This window comes from Ornithodoros turicata, chromosome 9 (assembly GCF_037126465.1).
Source record: "Ornithodoros turicata isolate Travis chromosome 9, ASM3712646v1, whole genome shotgun sequence".
Taxonomy (NCBI): domain Eukaryota; kingdom Metazoa; phylum Arthropoda; class Arachnida; order Ixodida; family Argasidae; genus Ornithodoros; species Ornithodoros turicata.
In genome coordinates this window covers 32,635,977-32,656,315 of record NC_088209.1, presented here as the reverse complement: position 1 = coordinate 32,656,315, position 20,339 = coordinate 32,635,977, and the positions used below count along the sequence as shown (strand labels likewise).

The 20,339-nt window shown below is 45.9% G+C and overlaps 1 protein-coding gene and 1 long non-coding RNA gene across 10 annotated transcripts in view; one reads left to right on the top strand and one right to left on the bottom strand.

Moving 5' to 3' along the window:
* The window catches only part of LOC135368658 (discoidin domain-containing receptor 2-like), a 363,200-nt gene that overhangs the window by 119,738 nt on the left and 223,123 nt on the right, over positions 1-20,339 (top strand). For 6 of the 9 annotated variants that reach the window (XM_064602081.1, XM_064602079.1, XM_064602087.1 and 3 more), the window contains one exon: positions 9,191-9,251. The gene's annotated coding sequence lies outside the window, so the exon portion shown is untranslated. The remainder of the gene's footprint in view (positions 1-9,190; positions 9,252-20,339) is intronic. The other 3 variants (XM_064602083.1, XM_064602082.1, XM_064602085.1) reach the window with 1 other exon arrangement.
* Positions 14,532-19,364, bottom strand: LOC135367902 (uncharacterized). The gene is made up of 3 exons (XR_010414578.1): positions 19,241-19,364; positions 16,108-16,267; positions 14,532-14,710 (listed from the first exon to the last, which is right to left on the bottom strand). It is a non-coding gene; the product is annotated as an uncharacterized LOC135367902 (long non-coding RNA).

Genomic DNA, 20,339 nt, shown 5'->3' with positions numbered 1-20,339 from the left:
GTCTGTGCGGAGAACCGAACCATTCACAACGTGCCTCTGTCTTCGTAATTAAAGTGCAGCGACAACGAGCAAAAATACGGCACATAAAAAAATTGTGGTTGATGTGTGTGTGTGGGGGGGGGGGGGGGTGCGGAGAAAGGGCGATCCGCCGCATCACACAAGACTCGGGACCCTCCCTAAGTTAGAGGAGCGTCATGAGCCAAGGAAGTGATGCTTACAGTTGAGGATTCCGGGGGAGTGCAAACAAAAGGGCACCCCCCCCCCCCCCACTCCACCGGGGAATGACAAGGAGCTGACAAAACGCGAAAGAACACCGATGCTCTCGAATCAGCCACGCGGACCGTCCTTTTTTGACGCTTCCCGCGATAAAGAAAGAAAAGAACTGACAACGGGGCGCAGACATTGGGAGAGAACAGTATAGGAACTCGGGTAGTTCCGTCTGGCAAAAGATGGTTGTCTCTGTGGACGTGCCTACACGGCTAAACGTCTTCCTTTGATAATAATCGATCGAGTGGGGGATCCCTTCCCTACGTGACGCGATAGATTGGGGGGCGCTGTCGTCGTAATCGTCCCGTCCTACTTGGATGCGGATTACGATGTCCGTGTTGTTCGTCTCCTCCAGCTCGCCTTGTTCCTTGGCTTCTCCTGCTTCTAGACTGAAATGCTACTCAGTAATATGTGTAGGAAACGTACGATGAAACTATATAGTCGATAGGGCTGAAAATCGGGCACGAATTGTTAAAAATATTGGGATAGAAGTGAACCGGTATTTTAAGCAGCGAAACTCCGTCCCACCATGAAACGTGGCCGATGAATCGTTTCCTCATACTTGTGTGCAGTGTACTCCATTTATAGTAGTTGCTGCTCAGAATATATTTAATAACCATTCGGATACACCAAAGTACATCGTTCACGTGTGTTACATTACGATGCGATACAACACTCTAAGAAAGAAAAAAAAAAAGATAGAATTTCCCACCCAACCTGGTAGAACGACAGTATTTCTACCATTTCGAGCCAATCCACACGCCTTCTCTTCCACGGGTATAAGTGGCGGCGTCCCTTTCCCTTGCTTCTCTCTCTCACGTTTGCTCAGAGAAAAAAAAAGGTAGAATTTCCTACCCAAGCTGGAAGAACGACAGTGTCTACTCTGTAGTTTGCTTCTACTCTGCAGTTATAATCAAAAGGTAAAATTGGTTTGAATAGAAATGTGGTTGCAATACAGCTCTACCGAGACGGGTAGAAAATTCTACCTTTTTTTTCTTAGAGTGAACACTTATACAAGCAGCACTAATACTAATTCAGCACTACTAAGAGTGCTATGAGAGCACTAAGTTCAAGGCGCGGAACAACAGGAAACCTTCACGGTAACCAACGACAGGGAAGAGATACCCGGCCTCAGGGACGTCGGAACAGGTGGGGCAGGGGGCGGGCTGCCCCTCCTCCCCCACCCCACAATTCACCACTCTGTTCTGCAATCACGTACACTTTGCAGCCTTGCAGAATTGTCGACGGCACGGCGACTCATCGACGCACGCATAGCATACTTCTGTGCGCATCAGCGGAACAACGATCAACAGATCCGACGAAACTATATACGACAGGCAGATAGCGAATTTCGAACTTGCCTGCCTCAATGCCTCTTGCCATGCGCCATAAAACTCCCAATCATCATCATCATCATCATCATCAATGCCTCTTGCCGCCTCAACTTGTACAAATATCACCGCTTAACATTTATTGTCATTATGCTATTATTACCATTCATAGCTCGCTTTATTATATTCCTTACGAGAAGGCACACCAGGTATGTTTAACAACCCCCCAAACGACCCCCCCCACGAGATTATTTCTGCCCCCTATATTTGAAAACGTTCCGGTGTCCGGCCTTTGATAACTTAAGTCTATACCCTATGTTATTGTCATAACCTAACTCCAACGCTGCTTCAGCTTCTGCATGTAACACGATTACACTGCCTACACACGCGGTGCGGCGCGAAATACCTGCAAAAACTGGAGGGCCAACCGCATTTTTCACTCGACTGGTACCTCGGCATTCATTTAATCAGGCGCTCAGGGGCGTATTAAAGCCCTCGTCCCATAGAACGTATCTTCTTCTTGCTGCGTGCTCAGCACACACTCTGTGGAGGGTCTTGCGAATAATGGAGTGCTGTTTGGACGCTAATGCGAGCGAGTAATTAATTTTGACACTATCAGCGGTTATCATCATCAGGCAACTTCCGCTATAGCGACTGAATATGAGAGGGGGGGGGGGGGGCGAGGAGGAGGAGGATGCCAATGGCCCTGCGGGTGTCAGCAGTTGGTAGCTAACGAAGCGGAAAGGGCAGAGTTGTTGCCAAAGTCCGTCCGAAGTGGACCACCGACTCATTTCGCTAATCGCCGGTCGTTTGGCGACGCCCGCAATGCTAAGACAGCGGCTGCTGTCTTGAGGAGATAGGCGGGCTTCGATGGAATGCATTCGGGGAGTGAGCGGTTTGGGAACTTGTTTTCGTTTTTCTTTTTTCTTTTTTGTGCGGTTGTGGTTGAAATTTCAGTATATTCGTTATTCAGATGCTTGTGTCTCATATGAGCACCCCCAGTTTCAGGGTAGGTACGATTGTGTAGGGCAGTTACGATACACTTTAAAAAGAAGAACAGCGATTTTATTTTGAGATTATGAATGGGGAGTTTCATCGCCCGGGGCGATACTACTCTACCCCATTGCTGGTGGTGATGTGGGGAATGAAATAATGGGGACAGTGGTGATGGGGATGTGGTGATGTTGGGACACTGATGTGGGGAATGAAATAATGAGCCCCTTCACAACAAGGATCGAAGTCCTATGGTGTCCAAAAAAGTCAAAAGAGCCTTGTAGAGCAGAGCTTTAAGAAGAAAAGAGAAATAAAGGACTGTAATTTTTCTTTTATGCAGTAGATGCATTAACACAAAAACAGAAGCACTGAAGATGATCGTAGATGTATTGTGGTACAAGCTGTCGTGCAGCCTCGCTTGTACCACAGCTGCCGAAAGCTTGTACAGCGCCAGTCAACCTTAATAATAACACTGGAAAAAATTTGATCTCGTTTCCCAGTGCGATAACAGCCACCCTTGGGGCACTGGGAGGAATGTTAAGTGATTAAAATCCTTGCATTAAACTAACAGAATAATTCTGTTCAATTAAGATTTCCTTATGGCCCCAAGGGTTGCTGTAATCGCGCTCGGGAACGAGACTACACTTTTTCCAGTGTTGTTATTAAGGTTGACCAGAGCTGCACCAGCCGACAACTTGTACCATAATAAATCTGCGATCGTCTTCTGTGCTTTTGTTTTTGTGCTCTTTAACTACGGTCTTGACTTCCCTGCTACGTCTTTTGCTTCAGTAGACGCATTGTAACAACGACTAGTCCCTTTCTGGACTAACTGCACGGAAGTTTAGGAGCTATTTGCAGTGTTAGGGAGTAAATTACGAAGCAAAGGGACTAAAATGAGGAGTAACTGAAATCTAGAGAACTAAAAGTTGCATATGCTCGAAATTTTACTCATTTTTCTCAAAGTACAGGTCTGTTCGTTTACTTATGGACGTATTTGATAACGTGCTCGATTAGTTGGATATGACTGAGGTCCCGGTACGCCAGTTAGTGAATGGGACACAACAACAACAATAATAAATGAAGGAGAAGTGATGATGACACAAGACAATGGGACACAAGAGGTGTTGTCTTATTAGTAATTCTCATTAAAACCAGTGATGAGAGCAAATCGAGCAGTTTCGAATAAGCACCAAACCCGCTTCAGTTGAGTCATTGAGTAATTTTTTTGTCGTTCTTTCAAATGCAGTCACTCACAAGCTTTGATGTTCTTATAGCCTCTCTTTCATCGAACACCTCCCTGCGCACGCGAAAACAATTACAAGAATTGACCGAGCCGCAAGATTATTAAGTTACTTGAAGAATGATCGTGGTACGCAGAAAGACAGAATTATCTAAATGACAGATAACCGTTCCGTGCAACAGCCCGGCTTGTTGACAGGTGCTTGCGTCCAGCAAAGCAAGGACTCCACCCGGGGCGCATGGGTGGAGTCCTCATAGCCGGGTGTAGCCTCCGGAATCTTAGGATCACTGCTTGCTCAGACACCTCACCAGACTCGTGTGCAAAGCGAGGAGGCATCACACAAGCAGGTAGTGTGGTATCCTCTTGTGCACTCGCAGTGTGCTCGTGTGACAATTACTGTGAAGGGAAGAAGAGCGGGGAGCACTGTCTTGGCGGTCCTTTCACTTCTCAATGACTATTTAGGACTCCTTCTTGACTTGTCCTTCCCCTGTTATCCTATCCGTATGTTCCACTGCCGTCACTGCTTCAAATTTCTCCTTTCAAAGCGAGACCTATTAACGCCGTACCATAGACATTTCTTTTTTTTTTTTTGCAAAATTAATCCACAGTCCCGACCACTGTGGCGTATGTCGCTCGTGATCGCAGTTGTCTCGCGACGTAAAGCCCCGCATTATTATTAGTATTGCCACATTTTTTCAGCTTCCGATAAATAAATAAAAGATAAAAATGAAGTACCTGATATGGCGGAAGTGTCTCTCATCTCATAGTCATTTTCAATGCTTATATTCGCTTCAGTTTTATGCACTTGAGGAGGTGGCAGGCGAAGCTTATCTTCGACGATAACGCGTCGCAGTAGCTGTAGCAAACTCGATTTTTGTGTGGGCTTTAAATTTTAATTTTACTCATCACTTGTGACTGATGTGAAGCAAGGTCGCCTGCGACAAACATCGGAACATGGGCTTAGCAAACTGAACTGAAACTGACGCCGAATAACAGTCACTGCGCGACCATACCACTTAAAAAAAAAAACGTCTGAGAAGAGAAGACAAAATACCAGTATGATTGTGAGGGACAAATGGGGCTAGTAAATGTCTCGCGTGTCCAAATGCCATAAGTGGCCCTAGTAACGTCGCTTTCAAGCGAATTCAGCACTTTTGACCTTCTCTGTGAACCTCACTATCGGATATTTGCACGGCCCAGTTTCGCCGCTGAGTACGTTCAGAATCATGGTTCCTTGATGAACCTTGGTTGGTATCCAGATCGTGCTCTTCTAATCGATAACGATAATATAGACGGATGGGTATTTAAAAAGAAACAAGAGCGATAATATATTGAGATATCAGAAGCATAGATCACAGATAATGACGTGTAGAAAACGCACAGAAACAGGATAAGACGTCCTGCTTAATCTCCAATGATCATGTATCGACACCGTGAAAGGAACACTTTGAGCAAAGGTGAACACGCCCCAGTAAAGGGTGCTCTACCGTAAGCGCACAGGTAATGCAGTGAAGCGTATAGCATGATTCGTGTTTACCCCAATGGAATGTGCAGAACATGTCACGTGTCTAACTGTTTTGTCATCATCTGTTCGTAATATTACTGCTACATACCGGTTTTTCTGTTCTTCTTTCGGTGTGTCCGTGGTCGTTCCTTTGCGTCTACTACCACGTTACTGAATGTTTTTCATACCGTTACCATAAGGGCAAAGTTCGGTAATAGCACTGGGCTCATAGCGGATAACAAAGTATTATGATGCTCACATATAAATGTTCTAATATATGTTTTTGTATACCTTGTCACGGTATATATACTCAGACTAAATGTCGGTGTGCAGAAAATGTGTTGAGAAAAATTAATATGCAGTTAAAATTTGCTTTCTCTATTCTCCTCTTCACCCAATCAGATCCATTTGGTTGTAAGTCCGTTAAATATCTAATACGCTCTTTACAGCACATTTCTACCTGTGATTTACCTGTGACAATGCGGCACACATATGGTGAACTCATACCAAATTAAATCCATCAGTGAAGCTGCGCAATCATCCATCCAGAAAGCAACAAAGGGCAATTTTAAGTCGAGGGCACATTTAATAAATGACACATGGATTTCCACCACCTCCCTTCAGCGCATGCAACCCGATCGGATAATAACCTGCAGTTTGACCCGCTTGACAGTCGCCGATTTAGCCTGCATTTCACAAAAGCACGCCGCGCTCATAGATCCATTAGCGTGTAATAGGGCAATGTCAGTCGGCGCTGTGTCCTCTCTTATGGGAGGCACCACCCGGGGCAAAAGAAAAGGGCAGGCAGGACACAAAGAAACGCGTTGCCTGGGTAACGGCGAAAACACGTCGTCGCTTGTCAAGAACGGTAACAACAGAGCCGTAGCGCGTTCGCTTGTAAAAAGGAGACTCAAAAACGGTAGCAAATAAGTATCGTAAGGGTCGTATAACGACGGTAAAAATAAAGTCATAACATAAAACTCTACGAGATAGCAATACGTCCCAAAGAATACAAGGAAGGTATGCGTCGTTGCTTCGTGCATTGGAGTGAGAAACAATACTGCGTGTTCTTTCTTCGGTTTACGGTCGGGCTTTATTGCATCATCGCGTTTGTTTTGTGCTACGCTAAACATTCTATTTTACTTTACTTAGTTGTCTTTCTTGGGGAGTAACTTTCGTCGAAGTTCGTTTCATATATGTACCTTTGAAATTGTGGCGAATTTCACTAAAAATTACACACATGTTTTTGTATGCCGGATGAAAGTTTGTTGGAGAGCTAGATTTAACGTTGAAGGGCGTATTACGTGCGAAAAGTGTACACAAAAATTGGCACTTCGTTCAGTTCTTAAAAGAAAAGTTTACGAGTTTTGTTGCAGCGTAAACATTGTTGTGATATATACTGTGCTGCTTTTGAATAATTTCGAAACGTAATGTGCCCCTTCGTTGTTCCACTTTTTGATAATATGCCTTTGAGAGTTAATTCGAAAGCCCCTGACGATTGCCCTCCAGGAGTTCAAGAAGATTGCAGAATCGGGTGTTGCCGATCTAGTGGAACCAACTGTCTTAAATTTTTCGTAACTTACCGAAACAAATCTAGTAGCTGAAAAGGAGTTTGACACGATTCTTTTCGTACTCCATACACCATTGACGAACGTTTCGGCATCTGTCGTGTCAGTGATGTTTCTCACGGAGCGAAAGAAATACCCGTGCCCTATATCTTGCGGGTAACCCTGCACTTATATTGTGCGACTGGTTATCACAATCGTTCCGACACATCCACGTTCTAGCGCTTCTCCAGCAATGACCCATTCGAAATGACGTCCGATACAGTCGAGTTGTTTTGAGCGGAAGTTACGCTTCTGCTGCTTCTTAGACCCCCCCTAGAGCAACTGAAGGTCGTAAAAGCAATGCAACGTCAGTCTGCTTCAGCACCTCGTGCACTGGCCCCTAGCGGCCTACTCGTAAATCAATTGCGGGGCCTACATGCTGCCATTGATGCCGCCTCTGAACGTAGCCTCTGAAAGCAGGGTTAATGCTGTTTGCGAGTCTAGCCATATCAGGATTTACGGTCTACAACAACACGCAAGGGCTTCGCGAAAACCCGGTTCACTCTCCCCGAAAACGAACAAAAATATCGTTCCCTCAGATAGGGCCTGCAAACGTTCGAGTGCGTTTACGGCTGCGGGGTTGAAGAGGTCAAAAGCGAGGCAGTGAGATAAATACAAACATTAGAATTTCCAAACAGTAGGAATAATAAAGGGACAACTAAAAGTGGCGCCATCTGAAGTCGACTTCGAGAACCAGAACGGCCGTCTATGTTCTCGTGTCGTCCTCAACGTAATCTGCAAGTCTGCATCCACTGCAGAGCAGCAGTTCAATTCGGAAGCGTGGTTCCCAATTCCACGCATAATTTCTGAGTGCACACGCGACGCAGAAATATCCTCGGAGTCGTGATACCGAGAGCAAGGGCGCGGTGGTGCATTATATATAACCCCCAACTCAACTGTAAGTCATCAACTCAACTTAACTGATGCTTCCAACAACCGCATGGATTCATGCTCTCAAACGTTGAATATGTTGCGTTGACAAAAATCTCGTTCAAAACAACAGGGCCATTGGAGAGTTTTAGTACATCGTACGCTATCACCTTTCGTAAAGGGGGGGGGGGGGTATGTTTATCATATAAAAAAATAGGAGGGAAAGGTTAGCCACCGCTACGGCGGCTTGCTATTCCCAGGAAAGAAAGGAAAAAAGAAACAAGAAAGACAACCAAAAAGTAAAACAAATATGCAGCTGGCCACAGTTCACCCAGATGGCCACAGATCCGCAGAAGCTGAACAAGTGCCTTTGTCACTTGACTATATTGTGTGGAGCCCAGCAGCGTAGCTAGAGATAAGTCCGAAACCGTCCTGCGTAAGGGATAGCGTTGATGGTCCTGCGCACTGCTCGAAACTCTCTTTCTGTTATGGGCGTGCACAGAACCATCAACGCTATCCCTTACGTACGCAAAGGCGATAGCGTACGATGTACTAAAGCTCTCTACTGACGAAAGCACTACTAGTCTCGTTTACGCACATAGATGTACGCAAACTCTACTCCATTACGCAAATGATACCACTTCGCGCCAGCTCGCAACACACGCACACACCTCCATTGGCAGGATGGAAGATATCCTCCCTTCTGAGGCTGTTCATCGCAGTGGTCATTTCGAAATAGATATAAAAGGGAGAGGATGCATCCTCCGCGGGTCAGGTCGCCCAACGGGGTCATAAAGGGGGCTACTGAATTTTGTATTGCGGCTCACATCAGAGCCACCCTAGTCCATGATGAATGGAGGGAGGAACAAAGCTTCCCGATGACTCACGCAAGATACTCACCTATACAACCTTCGCGCACAACATGGTCCCTTTTAAAAGCACGCGGGCTGCATTGTTGTTAGGCCTGTGCAGGTTGCTTCCGCTCAAAATGAAGAATAAGTGAAAAGGGTGGGAGGTTGAGAAGGTTGCACAGGGATGGGAGGGGAAGGGGTTGCCGGGGCTAAGTAATGGAGGTTTTCAGGAAGGTGTGCTGACCCCCCTTTTTTTTAAGGGATCGATATCGTTTTGGACTGAGGGATGGGGGCTCGTGTACCGCGTGCTGGAGTGATTAGCCTATATAAAAAAAGTGCACGTGTGCAACTATTTTGTGTTTAAAAATTAAAAAAAGATTGAAAAAGTTTAAAAGATCAAATATTTTGTGTTTGCACATCAAAGGAAAGAGCACACCAAATTGTTTTTGGAAGCTAAGAAGGACACCGAAATATCTGATTCTTTATGGTACAGTGGAAATCTATAACGCATTTCACCTTCCTTACAGGGGCCCAACAAGTGAATCGCTCAAGTTCCAAATAGTATCACCTGCAAGAAGAAAGTAAGTGGTAAATACCATACTTTCTCTTGTGTACATGTTATTTCAACTAGCTGAACCTGTTCCGACAACTAACTCCACCAAATACACGAAGTTAACACCAGGAATACCCACTCTCGATGTACTGCTTTGGCCATTAACCTATTCGTGGTGTGATGACGTGAGCAGCTTGCCTACCCGTAGGCTTACCATTTCCTTTGTGCCCACGAACAAGCTCTGAACCTTTCTGTAGCAACCCCAACATTCACTATTCACGTACCAGTACGTATGCTCTGTGTTTCACATTTAGCTACATATACTGCCCGTTCAATTCAGGTGAAGACGACGCCGTCGCCGAAACGTTGACCCTCAATTTAAATGTAGTAATGTAGTAAATTGTCTCAACATACACTCTTTACTGGTAATCTAACGTAATAAATTTTCCATTAGTACACCCTTAATTAACCGGATTCAGCAGTTTTATTTTATCCAGAGAATATTTCGGAGCGTATCCATTGGTACCAGCTTACTAGCACACATAGTACTGCGTATAGCTGTGCGTGCTATTCAGTCACGCATATGCGTGATTTTGCGCGTTCTGAGAAATTTAAACTAAGCTAACAAAAAGTGCATGTCAGCCTCCACGTTTCACGACTAGACTACACATGTATCGGCACTGTCGAATGTCCGCATAGATATACTCTAGTCTTTACAGCTTGCATTCGCGTATAACGTAACGTGCACAATGTAATTCGCTCTGGATACCACGTGGACACCAGCCCACTCCGCAAGAGGCACGTGTAAATACGACGCTACAGTCAGTGTCTTTTCCGCGTGCATTCTACGTGCAGACACAAAAACGCCCGCGATTGTGAAGACGCACGCGAAGACGAATAGTCTCCAATCTTTTCGCTTTTGTTTCTGCCGTTCACATTCCTGTCATCTTGCCGTCAGCATCCAACCTACCTCTGTCGTGCCGCTCTCAGCCGGGCCGAAAGATGAATGCACGATTTTTCACCCGGCCTCTCTTTTATGGCTTCATATTTTTTGCTTTGTTCCCTGCTCTTTCACTGTGATGTAGATATCTCTTCCGCTCTCGATCTCGCATCCTGGGGCCAGATGAGCCTCTCAAGCTGTCTCCTCTCTACGTGTCCCATTGTATCTGTACCTTCATTCATCTCGTCCAAGTCATCTTCTTGCTTTCCCTTTCCTTCTTTTTAATGTATCTTTCGTGCTCTGCGCTTTCTGTATTTTTTTTTTTTTTTGTCTCCGTTATTTTTCTTCGAGTAAGCTCGGTATTTATCGTGTAATTCGCGCTTCGTGACGTAGTGTGTTACTGTTACTATTGCTGGCTAGTAAACGTTTCGAAAAGCTCGTTAGGTACTTAGGTAAGTTGTAGAGTTTAGAACCTTCTGCCTAGTATGTGTACATATTAACACGCGTGGTGGTGCGGAGGAAAGGGCAACGTTATGATGTCCTCCCTGTCGTCTTAGCATGGACAAACCTATAGTCTTCTGATTATATATAAAAAAAGAGAAAACAGGAAAACAAGAATAAAATACACGCTTGAGTTGAAATTTAAGCCCACTTATGAAATGAGCCGTTACACTTGTTGAGTCCGACTGCAATCTGTATGAGGCAGGCGTATGCCGTCCGCGGACACTGAAGTATACATACGGTTGCGCTGAATCAGCCCTCTCACCTTCTCGCTATGTCAAAATTGCTTGGTATTTCTAAAGCTTTTCGACACTGTAGGTCTTATGTCCTTACTCTGAGGCGATCCAGTATTCCATTTTCCCACATTACCCGCTGGCGCCCGTTTCGTCATCCCGTCGTCGCCCCTGGCGTTCGCGCATCGCCGTTTAGCGCATCCCCCTTTCGTCGCCCCTGGCGATGAACCTCCCCGCTCATCATCATTTAAATAAAGTTGTTGTTGTTGTAACGGACCCGAGCATTACGTTATTTTTGCGTTGGCTCCAGGATCTAAAAAGGTACAACCCGAAGGGCTTCCAGTTATGGGTCAACTTCCAGACCTGACTTATATTTTAATCTTTATAATTGTCGTTGATACTGAAAAATCTTTGCATCACAACGCGTACAATAAGTAAATTTTAAAATCAATAAAACCTTGCGGTCGTATACGGCGCTCCTGTTCAGATTATTCTACCCAGACGGAGCCAAATACACTTGGAACAGAGAACCTGCCTGGCTTCTTTAAATATTTTTTTTATTCACCATCACATACCTAACATACAATGGAAGTTTATGACGCCGCGCCATAATGGAGGGGACTGGTCAGTATAGGCCCTCTCATAACCACGCACAGTCCTCCAGTTCACTGCGCACACTTTCGACGTGCGCCGTTAAAGTTCTTTCAGTGTTCCACCCGTACTTGTGTGGGAAACATAGAAGCAACCCGCGATTTGTGTAACATCGGGCTTCACCCTCGCTTGTCACTGCCACTACATGCTCGTCGAATATGGCTTATATGGGAAGAGGAAAGCTATGGGAAGAATCCCCCCACGCGCGGGGTCCGTTATGGTTGTAGCGATGTTCTGGAAATCAGTGGGGGAGACGCTAACACAGCAACGTCCCTGTGCTGTGTTTATGGTCAGAAGTGCGTGCGCCTGGGTGCTGCGGAGATGAGTGCGTTTTTATGTACGTGTCTTTTCGAACACGCATGGGCAATCCAGTGGTGGAACGAGGTCTGATGCGGCCCTGTCCTTTCTCGTCTGTTGTGCGCATTGTTATTACGCAATGGTCTAGAATGTCGCGTACGTGTTCGAAAATGACGGGAACAATGTGATCGTTTTTGTGGCTAATACCGGAACGTGTATCTCGTGGGTCGGGTGAAATGTAATTTATGTCAGCGTGGCGTCCGCTTGTGCAAGAAGGATCCACAAGACGAAAAAGATGCCACGAGAACGTCACAAAAGATGCCGCAAAAGATCCACTGAGGTGGTGGTGGATCCATTGAGGTCACGTGACTGGAGAAAGGTTTGATCCAATGGAAGAGAAGACCCAAGCGAGAAAGGAGCTCCACGTGGCAAAGAGAGCCACAGGGAAAGAGGATGCACAAGTGGACGTTCTTTCTCGATGGATCGTCACTCGCATTGGAGCTTTTTTTCTTCCGTGAAGTACATCACATTTGTTTATTTACTTACCCACTATTTTCTTAGCGACAGCTGTGTCACGGAGGTTTTTGCGACGTTGACGGTGACTATGGCGAGCGTAGCAGGAACGAAATGACGTCACCGCGCCATGACTTCACAGCATCATGTGGTACAGTGGATGCCACCAATGACATCACACACACATATGACACTACACCACCTGCAGCACCGCCATTGGACGGCGCAGTGCTCAGTCGCAGCGCAGGGAGAGGGAAATAAACCTGTGCGCCTTCCAGACATGTTTTACTGATCATGAAGTATGTTAAAGGTAGAAGGGCTAGGGCGCAGGCGAGCTGGTACATGGCAATGGAATGGTAGCCCGAGACAGGGAAAGGGGACGAAGAAGACAACACGTTGTTGTCTTCGTTGTTGTTGTGAAGACAGTTGTGGTAAACACAACTATGAAAACATTGCGCGAGATGATGCAGCTATCACTGATACTTCCTCGCACATTAAGGGCGAAGAAGCATGTTTTCTACATTTTTTTTTTACATATCTTTACTTACCTACTAAACATTTACTTACTTACTACCGCACTCCTATACTAGCGTCACTCAGCACTCCACCAAGCTGCATTTTAATGATGCGGCATTTTGATTAATGCAAGGCTTTCTGCGCCGAGTAACACCTGAAACGCTGAGATTGTAATTGATCTGGTACATCAAATGCGTAGTTGATCCACCTGAAGCCGAAGGAAACCGAACAATCCTTACCTTTGCACGGTATACTAGTAAAACGAGCGGGACGTTTACAGTGACCTCCTGGGTGTCTTCAGCATCCCCAGGTAAACGGCTAGTGATCCCTGGTTTAATCCGTTTCTCTTCCTTTCGAATTTCACGTCGGGAGACAGGGGTGGATAGCAGTAGTCCTGGATAGTAGTCCCGGGACTACTATAAAAGGGTACCCTGTCAACATTTGTCTTGAAAATGTTGCGGAAAACCCTAGGGGAACATGAAAAACTACAACCGGTGGAGGGATTCGACCCAAGTAGCTCCCTGCCCTTGACGTAAACCAGGACCGCATGCTGTATCGACCCAGCCATATCTCACTCAGTCACTTACCTTACCGTAACTATCGTAGTATGAAAGCAGATCTACCGGCAACCTCATTTGAATACCGACCTGAGTGCGCATCATTTTGCCATCTATTAAGATATCCCCATGATTTGCCCAACGTAATGTCCCACCATCACTTGGCATGACTCATATCCTCGGAGGACAGATTCCACACCGCACAGTTCCGGAAATGATTTCCATTCCCCAGCGTGAGTTTATCTGTGGCAGATGTTCATTTCCTGGCGCGACTATCGCGGTTGCCGAAGAGAGGTGGCACCAGCTTCCGATATGTGCGTCTCTTGTTGTTCCTTTATTCCCCTTTCCCATCGCTCCTGGAACATTTCTTGTACCAGGTGCGCACGTTGTGCGGCACAAGATACGTGGCCATTTCTCATATATGCCATAACGCCATCGGAAGGATATTGCTTAGTTTCGTAACGACGGTTGGTGAGTGTTTCTTTTAATGTCCTCGCTTTCATACCTGCACGGTGTGATGTGAGCAACATGGGCCTCTTGAAATGAATTCGTAGCAATATGTGTACCAATATATATTTTCGTATACTTCTAAAACAAAAGTAATATCTGTGTTATGGAACGTAAAAGTAACAACTAGAGATGGGACGAATCCAGAATTTTCCGAATCCGAATTCAAGGAAGGTTCTGCGAATCCATGAATCTTACCCAAGCAGCACAACATCTTGGTCCAATATTGGGCCAATATTGGTAATACTGGACCAATGTTGGGCCGGCTTTGACAATAATGGTCTAATATTGGGCCAATATTGGTAATACTGGACCAATGTTGGTCCGGCTTTGACAATATTGGTCCAATATTGTGCCAAGATGTTGTGCTGCTTGGGTACGAATTTCGAATCTTTCGAATCATTTCTTTAAAAAAAAGTAAAAAAGAGCCCGGGGGAAAACAGTTCTACTGGAAAGTGTTTTGAAGCAGAATTTGGTATCTTCGTTTACTGAAAAACAAATTAAATAATAGTTTACTTTCAGGAGAAAACATACCCATACACTTCTTAAATGTAGTTTATTTAACACTTCGTTCATCGACTACAGGAAATACATAAACTCTCGAGTCTGAATTATTTACATAAAGCTAAGAAACAGTTAAAGACAAAACCATGTTACTTTTAAACTTGTAATGAATGAGGTTCCTCCCTGAACTCTTTAAGTCCAGAGCAATGTAAACAGACAAACAAGAAAACACCAGACCGCGAATCAGGCTTTTGGAGGACTCCGGAGGCGCCAATCTGAAAAGGAAACAAACAAACAAACAAAGGTGGTTGGTGGATTCGAAAGATACACATATACGGTAACGGTATACGGTAACATCGCGCACTGCATACCCTGCCTGGTACAATATCCCGTCAGGTCACGTACCGCATCTTCGTCCGTGGCTAAACTCTACCCTGATGAGAACCCCAACTACCCAATGAGGGCAGTTTGAGCTCGATATCGATCGCAGAACAATCCTGCCATCGCATGAGCCAGTCCAAAAAAGAAACCACAAAACGCAGGTATACGCCATGCATGTAAAGGAAGTAGGAGAGGAAAAAAAGAAAAAAATAGAAGAGATGGCCGACTCATGAATATTCGATGATGAACGGCGTTCCTGGCGTTCTGAGATTGCGCTATTACTAGGTGTTAGTCTCCTTCGCTCCGTGCACTCCTACTTAGAAAAGCTTCTCCACGCTCCAGCGAGCTGTGGGCATCGGAGAAGCTCGGCGTTTGGGGCTCTCCGTTCTACCGCGTCTCAGAGTAAAGTTCCCCTTTCCGTGGTTGAAGTACGGTAATACTTGTTCCAACTGCAACAGCCTCACGAAAATTTTTCTTTGGGCCAACCATTTTATAGAACTGATCAGAATATGTTTAGTACACGTGCATATACATATAGCACCCTTTTTTTGTCCATTGAGGTTTTCACGCGTGAATTCTCCTACACTGTCGCCTTTGATGCCAAGTGTTGTGGTGATGTTTTCATCTGTTCCATTTCAAAGTGTATAGATTCGTATAGTTTCCCATTCTTCTTTCCTGAATAACGCGTCCTGGAGTGGCCAGTCCCGACTCCCGAGTGGCTCGGGACTAACATCTCCATTTTTTTCTTTTAAAAATAAAATAAATAAAAGCATCGTTAAATAAAGTTGTTGTTACATCTAGCTTCGTTGAAAACGATATAACAGTGAAAAAAAGAACAGCTCGCGTGGCGTAGTAGTTAGGACGGTCGCCTTCCATGACGACATTGGAAGGTGATGCGGGTTCGAATCCCTGCACTGGCTGTGCTGTCTGAGGTTTCCCTTGTGTTTTACGACTGACTTTCCAGACGAATGTCGGCACAGTTCCTCCTGAAGTCGGCCCAGGACGCATACTAACCCCCTCCTTCCTGCTGTCCACTCTCCATCTGTGCGCGTCCGTACGCCGCTCATAGCAGCAGCTGCTTCGCGGCGCTAACCCGAAATTAAAAAGAAATAAAGTAAGTGAAATACGAGGGGCGTTCAGGTCAAACCGGGACCCTTCATTTCTCGCAAAAGTAAAATGAACTTACAGGCGAGAAATTAGTTTTATTTTTCAACGTAATCTCCAGCTGCACTAATGCACTTGTCCCAGCGTTTCACGAGGGCTTGGATGCCAGCAGCGTAGAAATACTTACCGACGCGTAGCAGCCATGATCGGACCGCATCCTTGACCTCGTCGTCGCAGCTGAAGTGGCGGCCCCCAAGGAACGCCTTCAGTGGCCCGAAGAGATGGAAATCGCTGGGGCCGAGGTCTGGACTGTAAGGGGGATGTGGCTGCAACTCCCAGCCAAGTTCCTGTAAGGTGCGTGTCGTGAGATGCGCGGTATGCGGGCGTGCATTGTCCTGTAGGAGGAGGACTCCTTTGGTGATGAGGCCCGGCTTTCCGAAACTGGAGGTGTTCATGAATGATAGTGTTCAACGTTCCCACAGAAAGGCCCGTCTTTCGAGTCAGTTCGGGACATGTTATCCGTCGGTCCTTGAGGATCAGGCGCTCCACAAGTTGGATGTTCTCAGGAACTCTGACACTGGGCTCTGAGCCGCCCCGGCCGCGATCGTCCTGCACTGATGTACGGCCGTCTCGGAACCGTTTGCACCACTCAAACGCTTTGCTGCGGCTAAGTGTATCGTGGCCATACTGAGCCTGAAGTCTTCTGTGAATTTCAGATGACTTTACGCCTTCATTCACGAGAAACATCATGACAATTCGCTGTTCGATGTGCGCGCTCACCTCTTTGTCGGCCATCTTGTCTAGCACGTGTCTTCTGTTTGTTTTGCACAAACTTTGGACCACTACGTGGTGAACGCGGAGGCCTGTCGCGTGTGAAAATGATGAAAAAGAAGTAGCGCGAGCCATTTGTACACTCAGGAGACAGAAAGTCCCGGTTTGACTTGAACGCCCCTCGTATATCGGGTGGACTAGCGGGGCAGAAACTTAACTCCATTAATTGCGTCTTAGATTCACGACGATCTCCATGTGGAGAGACAAGACCACGACCTACTAGATTATAACGGCCATGTCATAGGCACCCCTTCCCAGCGCCGGATTTGGAAGCTAGCGGTGGCGCTACTCATAGGCCCGGTTATTGCTTCCTCGATTTCTGTAATACTTTGTACTTTAGCTTTCCTCGGTGTTTTTGTGCAAGCGGTTGTAGCGCCACCGCCATCTAACGATGGTCACGCTCCTCGAAGACTTCGTCTTCTCTCTCGAGCTTTCAGTTCTTTTCGGGCAGTGCCGGAGTGAGACCACGCACTAAACACAGTTTCCCCCCCTCTGTCGGAGTCTAGTGTGGACTCGTTTTACTCCGGCTTCCACACGGTGGATGTCCCACGAGAGATTCTTCTTTCTAAAGTTGCTTATCATCATCATACAACACGTTTTCATATGAGCTGTTGCTGTCGTCTGCTACGGGAGTCGTACGTCCGCTTCTGCGCGTTCAAAATTCAAATTCCCATTGTCCAATCATCATGTAGATCTCGCGGGCCGATGAGTAGCGCCCCTAGCGGATCGTGCGGACGGGCTCCTCCTTGTGGTTGCCAATTATGGCATGGTCGTTATAATCTAGTGTAGGTCGTGGACAAGACAATTGAGGGTATACATAGCAGGGATACTTCTTTGGTAGTTACCATTAACGGTAGCTATAACTACCATTGTATGAGCGAGATAAACCGCCAGTGTACGTTTTTTTTTTCCTTCTTTCTCTCTCCTTCTCCTTCTCAGGGAACGCGACAAAGCGGAGAGGCCTCGGATTGGTCTCCTCAAACGGTCTCCGACTGTCTATTGGACAAATCGTTCGAAGGAGACTAATGAGAGCCCGTTCCGCATTCTGGGCCATCTTGAGAAGGAGTAGGAGAGTGAAAACGTAACTTGCGATTTCTGTCGTGCATTGATGACGCACGACGCAACGGACGAATATCGTTTCTTTTCTCGCGGATAAATTCTTTAAAACTTCAATGGCCCTTTAAGCCTCTTTGCTTGTGAGTAACTTTTGTACCAATTGCACGCGGACGCAAAGCGAATTGGCGTATTCAACCTTTTATACACAACAACAATATATACGATGATGATCATGGCCTGAGATCTTTCACCGCATGGGTTCTGGTACCCAACACCATTACACGTGGGTTTGTAACGCACAAACGAGAAGTATGGAAGCCCAATTTCCGATGTCTTGCAGTGCTCTCTCGTACTTTCACTAATACTCTCGTAATACACACACACACTCTCTCTTACTACTCACTCTACTCTCACTAATACACTCGTACTGGACACTAATTTACTAGGCTTTGTACACAAAACTTTAGTCGAACTTACCCGAGTGTGCTTTTACAACGCCTGGAGTACCTTAAATTTGGAAATCTCATCTCAACCTTTGCACATACGACCGATCCATTTCCACTTTTCCTCGTTGCTGGTTTCCATTGTTACTGGTCCTTCTTTCCTCTAACGGTAAATTAGCTGTTATATCACGTGATAACTGGCCACTGCAACCATCGTGCTTCTCGTGAACTGGGCAAAAGTAAATTGAGCTCACTCTGCAGGTAGGAAGCATCCTATCGACCATGGGATACTGTGACGTGCGTGAGCCTCATCTATCATTGGCCAACTCATTAGGGCGTAATTACATTGGGATTAACGCAAAACAAGAAAGCGCCAGCAGGCGGTCTTCCTGCGGTTGCGCGAAATTGCCTGCTTCTGAGACCTGCCCTCTATATAATGCACCAACGGGGCACCGATAACAACTCTGCGTTTCGCTTTGATCACTTAGCAGAGAGTACGCGCTGTATATGCCAGCTAATGTTTCGTTGCTGCTAGTGCTGGCTGGTTTGCGACCATGAGGGTCGCTAGTAGTCCAGCGCGCACCGGAGCATGTTTCGGTGATTAGATTAGGGCAGACCATGCGAGATCGTGCAAATGCGCACAAGTTCATAATGAAACAAATTTCTGAAGTCAAAATTCTGCATCATATGGCTGATTGTGCACTGACGAAGCCGGGTTTGTCCATTTAATTTTTGTTTTGTCAGTGGAACTTAACACAGTACAATACTACTTTTTTTGAATATGAAAACAACATTTTTGCTATCACCAACGCCGACACGTGAATTTTTGAAATAGGAGTAATGTCGAGTACAATAACAGACGCTATGCTACAGTATGCAGCACCTTAGACAATTCGAATGGGCTCAGTGACCTAACCAAAGACATGCTTCCGCCCTGCAACCAGCACTCCCTAACAGAAAAAAAGAAAAAAGAACATCTCGTTCACTTACCCTCGTGATCCTATACACAGTGCTGAAAAAGAAGAAAAATGGTGCGGTGCATTCACAGGGTCGAGCTGTCAGACGATAAATGAGAGAAATGATAGCAGGTAAACGGGCTACTCTGTTAGCGACAACTCGGTTCATTCTGTTTGCCCTATGTATCTATCTCTCTGCGCTTCTGCCTTTTATGGATCGACATGCTATAGTCAATAGATAAATGAAGATAGAGCAGCTGCTGGCTAATGGCGCTGTTGACGAAAGGACGTACGATTTAATGGGGAATCACTACTCTTGACGACAGCGTTAAACAGTAATGGGGGATCTTAAGACACACAGTAGGAAATATGAGGACGGGTGAAGAATGTCGATTCGCATATATGAGCGCTATTGATTCAGAGTAGAATACGCAAACGTTGTGGCTCCAGCAAGATGTTTATAAGTAGAATACTGCGCGTTCGAATTGTTTGACCCGTACCCGAAACCATGACCTCTTTGAAGCATCAACATTGGGATCAAAGCGTATAACGCTCTGATTCCCTGTCGGTTTATGTCATTTCGCGCGCTCTTTCGCCCCCCCCCCCTTTTTCGTTTTCCTTTTTCCAAATGAAACTAACGTGCGCTACTCGACGTGCATCCTCGCTGTCCTTCACAATTTAAACAAACCAAGTACTTGCCCCGTACGCTTCTGTGAAGCAGCGTGGAAAGTGGGGTCGCTGGTGTGTCTCTTACACATCCTCCTGTCGTCATCGCATTTTCTGAGTTCGTTAGACTCAACTCTAGTGTGCCTGACTCGATTTTCGATAACAGTTCGAAACAGGGGTGAGATGATTGTATTTGTCGTCCTGCGTACAGGAGGGAATGGTCTCGTTCGGCGGTGGTAAGTGTTTGCTGAATGTTCTCTAACCGGATTGGAGCGCTTCTCCACGGGGTTGTCTTCGGTGTGTCACGGTGGATAAAAGGATGTGTCCCCGGTGCATATACGGAATTAAGTGAAAGTGATGACAGTAGAATAAAAACGTGAAGAATATAATTGAGGCTAGAAGATCGTTGTTAGTGAAATTGTGTAAGAAATACGTTCACACGCTCTAAGAGAGAGAGAGAGAGAGAG